This window comes from Gallinula chloropus (assembly GCF_964237585.1).
Source record: "Gallinula chloropus genome assembly, chromosome: 3".
NCBI lineage: Eukaryota > Metazoa > Chordata > Aves > Gruiformes > Rallidae > Gallinula > Gallinula chloropus.
Window position 1 is genome coordinate 31,726,877 of NC_140087.1, and position 9,151 is coordinate 31,736,027.

Genomic DNA, 9,151 nt, shown 5'->3' on the forward strand with positions numbered 1-9,151 from the left:
GCTGTAGGTGATAGTAGAAGGGAGGGTTATAAAGGGAATTTAAAAGGGAATAAAATGGTTGTGCCCTGTTTCGGAGAGGCAGGGTGTCATATTGCCTGAGGTAGGGAAGGAGAGAAGATGCAGAAAGCTGTGCCCTGTTTGGGAGGGCCTGCAGCTAAGGAGAGAAAAAGAGTGTAACACTTGTTCTCTATGTGGACTTGGGGTGCAAGGAATATAAGTTTATTTCTAGTATAAATTAAAGCTACATTTCAGAGTGCAGGGCCAGACTCTTCCAACTGATCAGGCTCCACTTACACTGTGTCCTGATCTGGAACTGGGATATCACTGGGGAATAATTGCAACAACTGCACTGAGGATTTCCTTCAGGAAATCATTTAGAGAAAAAGCCATGCCATTAAATGGTTGAACATGGAAGCCTTTAAAGCAGACGGTTCCTTATGCTTATTGTCTGGTAAGTGCAAAATCCTGTAACTGGGAAGAAAAAAAATTATCAGGAAAAACCCAACCCCCCAACATACTATTGCTCAAACTCTAAAGCGAAGGGTTGTGCAGGTGTTTACCTAGTGTCTCTGGGTTTGGAAAAGCAACCTGAGTTAGTGTGGCTGGCTGGATGCTGAAAGGCCACAAGCTGGCTGGGGCACTGCAGAGTGACGCTTGGGCAATCTATTGCAAGGATTTGGTGGCTTTGTTACAGGAGAAAATGATACTGAGTATTTGTGCAGCCTATTGCTAAGCAGTTTAAAGCAATACACAGATTAATAAATAATTGAAAGAGCTTAAAGGAGTAAGAGGATAAATTTCTTATTGTAATCAAGTAACAAATGATGCAAAATATGGCAGGATCCCAAACTCCATGAAGAATAGGTGTGTGACTAAATGGCATCTTGATCAAATGCAATGCCAGCCTATGAAGAGGTGTGTTATTTTCACTGAGCAGCCCACACATACCTAAGCAATACTTCCATGTACATCTTCCATTCCTTTCCGTGTCAGACCACTGGAGAGGCAGAGTGCAAATAACCAGGGCCTCACAGGAGGCCATGGAAGGCCCAGACATCATGGAGTCAGATACCAGATTTTAGAAAGTCTTTACCTTGAGATGATATTCCATCTCAGGACATATCAAATAGCAAGTAATAACAGCGAAATGATCCTGAGAATTGAAATTGCATCAACAGCTCCTGAGGGGTGACTAAGCAAAGCTGAAATACCCTATTAATATCATAGCTGACAAAACAACAGTGAAGTCTTTCCCTCTTTCTCATGCATGCTGTAACTAAAGCATAAACTGGCTAATGGCTCCATTCTTGACAAAATATTACATTACTCTTTTCCTGGAAGATGCCCACTCATAAAAGCAGCATTTCCACTGAGAGGAGAGCTTTGCTGCAGGATTGGAGATTATTTTCTATAATGTACAGAAATTACCTTAATATATTTCACCTATTTTCTTCCTGAAAATCAGAGCTCAGAATGGGTTGTATAAATAAAATGTTATTATAATATGGTTAAAACACTAGTTCATATGAGCATTAAATTACAAGATTCTCCTGCCCCTTTCTTGGAGAAAAAGGGAGGTAAACAAATTCTTGCCTCCTCTGGATTAAAAAGAGTTGCTGGCAGCAATGAAAAGCTAAGGAATGAGAGGAAAGATTATTTTTCGTTGTTAACATTAAACAAAGCACATAAGCTTTACTGGTGAGCTGCTCAAAGATACCAGAAAACCCTATAGCACATACCATTATCACTTTAATCTATCTCTCAAGCAAACTGTCAATCCCACACACTATCCAAACTTTCCATACCATCTGGCAGGAAGTTTACATAGAACCTGAGAAAATTCCTCTGATTCCAGTCTGGATGGACCTAACAGTGTGATCTGTGAGGCTGATCTAACTAAGGAGCACATTTGGATACTTGCCTCAATGTGTAGCCAGATTTCTTGGCCCTTGGAAAAGATGTGAGTTTTTTACTGAGATAATGGGGAAAAATGAAAGAAGTATGTGTTGAAGGATCTATTCAAGTATTAGGAACCTGAACATTTGTAGCCTACATAATAGCAGAGAGCAAGAGGCTGCTGGCTGGCCCTGCTGGCAGCGATCCAGCAAGATCTCTTCTACAAGACTTACTTAGGTTAGAAGAACAAATGAATTCAGCAGTTTAATCAAAAGGAGCCATTGCACTGTATGCATGCTTTGTAATCAAGCAGTAACAGTAATAATGCTCTACAGTCAAATAGCCCCAGAATATCCTACAACAACACCTCAGTGACTCTTCTGGGTATGATGCATCCACCATATATACGTCTGTGGCCATATCCAGCCTCACACATCTCACTCAGAGAGCTAACTTACTACATGGTGATACAGCCTTGGGATTAGTCCTCAGCTCTCTAGCTGCTGGAGAGTTAAGCTATGGGCAGGCATTCAGCTCCAGAAGTGCCAAGTGTGTATGTGCTACACACTACCCCGACGGCACAGGGAGAGCATTTCAATGGCTTCAGGATACAAATCCAATACTGGCTCACTGTGCCCTGCACTAATCACCAGATTCAAATTTCGTGTAAGTAACTTCTGTGCCATATTAGCAACAAAACCCATGCCTGAGTGAAGAGTACACTGCATAATGTGTAGAAATTGCATTCATTCACAGCCCCCTGTTCTGGCTGAAGCACTATCTGGTTAAGCAGGCATATAGTAACTTGATAACAAAAAATACATACATTGCTCAAGTCCAAGGAATTCTCTTTCCTCTCTTTAAAGGAAACACAAAAAGGGATAAACTGGTTTGGTCAAATAAGAAACCTACTGGAATCTTTACCCCTGAGCCAGAACTGAGGTTCAGGGAAGTTGCTTCTGATGCTCTGAAATGAATGGGGTTTTCACTGTTAGTTTCCAGAGGAACCAAGGTAAGAAAGTACAGAAACATTAAAAAGAAAAAAGAAAAAAAAGAAAAAAAAAAAAAGAGAGATTGTTATCACAATAATTCCAGGCCACATTTGAAGTAAGAAAAGGGCAACTCTCATTTTAACAGGTTTTTTCAAGACTATTACCAGCCCATTCTGGAAATTCATAATATGCCATAGCTCAGGCATGTATTCAATCTCTGGTTCCTTATTAAATAATAATGCAATATATTTGTTTAACGCAACAAGTGCATCTTCATTGCATGGTTATCCTGGAAAATCTGTATCTGAGACTAGCCAAAATCCAGGTATTCCCCCCACTGCAATGTATATAGCGTGACAGTATTTAAATTATAGGTGACTGAGACACTGTGGCTGGGGATTTTTTTATGCTGACACCCTCTGGTATTTGCTCAGCCAAGTTTGTCACCTGTGAGGAAACATATACATCCTCCAAGACACATAGGGGGGAGCACACTGGGAAGACTACTGGAGGATTATCTGCATTCAAGTCATTTTGCCTCCAGCTTCACTACAAAACGCGTGATTTGCAGCCCAAAATAAATAAAATCCCACCCTCTCATCCTTCTAAGTTAATTTAACACCCCTCCTGCTTTGAAGTCCAGAAAGACTTTTTAATGAGGATAGAAGTAAAATGCTTGGGAGAAAACTCCTCTAAGTGCTCCAATTAGCAGGCCAGTTACAACACACCTAAACCCCATTTCTCCACCATTAGCAAAGCAGGAACATCACCAAACCACACCACCGATTTCACCTGGAGAGAAGTTTTTGCATGTGTGACCTACAATGCAACAGCAACAATTCAAACATGACAGTGGCCAGAAATACAAGGAAACTCCTGGAATTGTAGGAGCTTTGTCCAAGGCAGAGCCCTTGGACAACCCGCCCCAACCGCAGATACAGCAGCGTAAGGCAAACAGGGCCAGCTTAACACACAAGAGAGCAATTGGATTGTACCGAATGGAAAAGCAGACAAGAATATGTTTAATTGCATCATTTAATTATTCAATGCGGTGACCTCAAAGTGTGCTATTAGAGCAAATTAATTTTTCTGTTGCAGCTCCCCTTTTGTAGATACCTATTAGCAATTCCAGTTTGCAAAGAAGAGATGCAGATTATGAATCCGACCCAAAGCCTACGAAAGCCAGAAGTCTTTTCTCAGAGCTAGGAAGGCAACTGACCTGATCCTCTCTGCAACAGGGAGAGGATCTACTGATCTTATTTGTGGACCTGCAGACTAAGACAAAAAAATTTGTCCTTCCAGCTATCATAGGTTCAGTTTTTATGCCTGCAACAGAAAAATAGACCAGGTCCTACTTCTTTGGAAAAAAAAAAAAGAAATAAAAAATAGCTAAGCAAACCACTAAGGCAAGGCCATAAGCTATCACTTTAATTATTAAAAATTACATTAAGACCTTAGAACAGCCTTTGGCTATTTCTGAACATCAAAGTTCAGAATTGAAACAATCCTTTACGTGAATTTTATTGTCTTTCCACCTAATCATGGCTGCACTTACTCAAGACAGCAGAATATATATGAAAGAAGCATCTCAGGCTGCTGAACTGAGTTGAACTGCATGTTTTCACTGTTCCAGCTGATATGTTAAACTAGCCAATTCATTCTCAGCATTATCCAAAAAGCGTTATCCAAGAAACTGCTTTAGAAAAATCACTGGGAGAGCTATCAGATGTGACACAATGAGTTAAAATTATCAATAACTCATTTCTGCTCTTTAACATCCCCCAGAAAAAAAAACAAACCACAGAGAACAGAAGCATCTGGGGAGAAAATGGAAGTATATTTGGGTTTGAAGTGAGGTTTCTACTTTGTAATGGAGGTTAAAAGGAAGCCTTAAAAAAAAGAGTGAAGGTGGCTGATGTCTTCCACTGCAGATCAAACTGTCCAGTCAGCTCATGATTTCTACTGTTGCCATTAGGTTAAACATTATCATCATTATTGCATTTCTGTTTTCCTGTAGAATCAATAAAGATGCGAAGCGTCTACTTACTGCCCATGCAAGCATTCCTGGAGCCCTGTATTTTCTGAAGGGTTTTGAAACTGCCAAACACAAAGAAGTGCTGAAAAGTTCAAAATTGTTCGTTTAAGAGTAGCATGCTAAATTCAGAGGGTGTAAAGGAGGAATGCCATATAAAACAGCTCCCAGTGATCAACTAACTGGCTTATTTTTTCCCTTCGTATGAAAAATCAGAAAGAATTGCTAACAGAAAAAGTGAGTGTTGGTGGTCACATCCAGTTGATTCACTCATCCAGCAGCATCTGCAGAGCTTGCTATTATTTTGTAACCTGTTACAAAACCTTGACATCATTGATCAACATCAGGGCTGCCACCAGCTTCCAGTGACTCACTATTCATGAGCTTATTACCCAATTGATTTTTATCAACATACCATACTGCAAAAGAACGCATGGCTGAAATAACAATGAGTCAATTTTTCAGCTAGATATATTCCTTCTGGGAAGCGATCCTTTGTAGTTTTATGCATAATATCAAAGCTTTCCTTATTTAAAAAAAAAAAATCCAGTTATAAAGGATTTGGGCTGTGAGTTATGTACTTTCAGCCAGTACATTAAATAGTTTTCTGTGTTTTCAATAAGCAGTAGGAATTTTTTTTCCCACTGACTAATGGACACAGATTATACAAACCTTTGCTCAGCTAACACCTCGGGGCACAAGATGTTCTGCTCCAGTACAAATATAGGCAGAGTCAGTGTCTTCGAAGGTTAAAATATGCTGACTGTAAAAAAAAACACATACTATGGACCCATCTTCATTCCCTCAATCATTCCCCTACCAATGGTACCGGTCACAAGCAAAATGACTTTATCTATTCCTAGCATAACCTGGGCTCTGCCTGTTAAATTTGGTTTTTACTCTTTGTAAGTTGGTGGAAACTCCTCTCTATGGAAGCGGATGGAATTCCAGTCACAAACCTACCGCTCTCATATCGCCTTTCCCAGAGAGTATTTGAATAGTTTTATAAAAAATGAAATCACCACCGTCCTTCACCTCTTGGACTGCAGTTTTACAGCCTCCGTGACCAAAGAAGCAGCTGCCAGAGCTACTGCACTGACCAGAAGGATACTGGAGGAGCATTCGCTGGATTCCAAGTTGAAGTGAGCAGTACTATTCTATTAGCAATATTAAGATTTCTTTGCTTAGCTTTACCCTACCTCTTCCCCCCCACATCCCTCCCCACTCACATCCATGCATGCTTTTGATTTTCATGAAAGGGTTCACGCTTGTAGTGCCTATACCCCAGCAGCAACGAGCATGATCGTTCTGTGACCTCTCCTCTCACTGTGAATTTCACCTATGTAACAAGCACAATTAATAAACTCGCTTTACAGAAATGGCTCCTCTCTTCTTACCCCTACCCATCCTTGTTCTTCACAAGGAAAGGGTTGGGTTTTTTTTTTAAAAAAAAGAAAAAAGATTCATCTCAGTACCCAGGCCTCGGTGGTTTCTACGTCAGAGCATCTGTGCTCATACCACGTGGTGCCTGGCTAATGCTGTGCAGTCAATTATGCAGTATCTGGGCAGAGAAGCAATCACAGCATGTATGAAAGTAACGTGAAGTAATCTCCCAATGCCTCTTTTTTAGCCCACTGCTAGTGTGAAAGGAGCTCCAAAATTAAAAAAAAAAAGGAAAAAAAAAAGAGCTCACACATTTCTTTGTAATGTCCTCTGCATTTTTATATTTTTTATGTCCTCTGCCTCCTTCCCTGTTTTAGTAAATACTTGTTCTGCATTAGGCACAAATTACAGTGGGGCATATAGAAAGGAGGGGGTAGTTGTTAATATCCCACTTTAACAAGTAGTGGAGCTCTCACTTTTTGCACACCGGGTTTTAATACAGTGGTAGAAAGAGGAGCACAATGATACAGACTCACACACGTTGCCAAGACAGGGCTTGGCTATTTTTCTCTTCTTAAAGAGGGCAAGGAAAACTGTTTTCTATCCAGGACTAAAATCATCTCGAGCTGTAACTGGTCATACCTTTTGATACACACCTCCCACAGTGATGCAAGTTAGTCAATACGATAGGAATTACATTACCATTTTCAATATGATTACATTAAATTTTTCAGTCAGGAGCTTGAAAAAAATTCTTTCTCCTGCTGCTTTCATAACACAGACAGCACAGCATTACACAACCTTGCTTGGGAGGGACAGGAAACATTAAAAAATGACAGAGCACAAGAGCCAGAGTTCTATACCTGCAGCTCCCCCCGCTCCCTCTGCTAACACTTACAGCCCTGCCCTCTGTAATTTCTGCTGAACACCTCAGCTCTCACTCTCACGGTCAAAAACCCGACTCTTCAAGCTGCAAAGAAAAGGTTATCACTTCAGTTCATTTGCGGGCAAATTGCTCAAACTCAGCTGTCAATCAGCGGTCCGGTCCAGCGTCCAAACCGATTTGTATCGATCATGGGTGTTCACTCCACAGATCCTCACTCCCAAGCTGGAGCAGAGGAAATGTGTTTGATGACAGCATCACGCCGATGACACGCTTTCTGCAGATAGCATTTGCATTATGTGTTTACTGTTTGCAGAACATCTGGAAGACATCAAACGAAGAGGAAGACATACTTCTTTTTCTGAGCACATACTCCAACAAACATGAGAACACGAGTCCATAGGATAGCATTTCAGATAGGGAAGCCTGGATTTTCTTCCTGCTCCCTCTACCTTCTCCATTTCTTTGGGGACCCCTGCTTTTTTCTTTTAATCCCTGTTCTCTTCCTACTTTGGAAAAAGAATATATCTAAAGGAAGAATAAAACAGACTCAGATATATCTTACTCCCATAGTTTCAGTGATTTATGTATTCTGAATATAAACAGAGATTTAAACTGATCAACAGATGGTTGGAAGTATGAATATTCATGAATTCTGAATCCCTGTATTACTGTATAGATGTAAAGAATGTGTGTGTTGTTTAATCACCACTTTTGGAAAGGAAGCTAACAGTCTCTTTAACTGTCCCATGCCCCGCGAAGGGCACATTTTGTACAATAAGCTGTGGTACATGCGTGTATCCTTTGAAAACAGGAAAAAGGACTAAAATCTGACAGATCTCTTAATGAATTTCTAATACCCTCTGCTTGAAAATCAAAGCATCCCAAAATTTCACTTGGACTACAGACTGGAATAAAATATCTTAATATTTAGCTTATAGTAGTACTTAATTTAGATCTGCAATTCAATATCCTAAAAAATAATCAAATTAACATACTAACAATGAACCTGTAAGGGAACGTGAAATGAAATATAAGCATTTATTGACACTTAGGCAGGCATTAACACCCTCCAGCCATCTCATATAAGTAATAAGATGCTGCCACCTTCTGAATGAAACTCAGCATGACCACCAGTGTCATCTTTCTCACCAGGCCAAAGTGACATGAGATATAACACGTTCGGAGCCAAGAAAATTAGGCAACAAAACAAGTTCTGTGCCAGCATAAATGCTAAACAAAAACAACCAAAACACTCTGTGCTTGCATGTTCTTGCTCAAGATGCAACGCCGAGGGTGGCCTGAACACTTCCCAGCACACATGCGAGCACGTCACGCTCACCCCAACTCAGCTAAGCGCTGACATCTGCCAACCATCAAACAGGCAGAAGTGCAAACCAACAGTACAGTCACCTCTCTTTAGCCGTACCCTGCTCTACTTTCCAATGCCCACCTGCTTGAAGAGGAGTCTACTCTCCTTCGGGACACCTCCCAACCACAGCTTCCCCGTTATAAAGAAACAGAAAATGAACGTTTCTCTCAGTGGTTTCTGCAAGAGCAGCCTGCCTCTCCAGAGGCACCATCACCATTACTGACAATCAGGTAGACTGTCACCTTCCTGGTAGAATTGAATACACCAAGGGCAGTGGCATGAGTGACACTCTATGCCTTGGGAACGGGTGCCCGATAACCAACACCAGCTGTATGCTGATCCAAATCTTTGGTGATGACAAGGAAGAGATGAGCTGGTGCTTCTGCTCCCTCTACCCACTTCAGCCAGGGTGGTGGTATGAGCTTTATTTATGGTTTACGTTCTGGGGGCACAAGCAGTATCAGCAGACAGAATGGCAGAGCAGTGGCAAACCAGTGCTTCCAGCCAGTACCCCTGCTAGGTGTAGACTGATCACCTTCCCAAACATTTCCTAAAGAATAAAATCACAGCATTTTAGCCTCACTTTCAAAGTG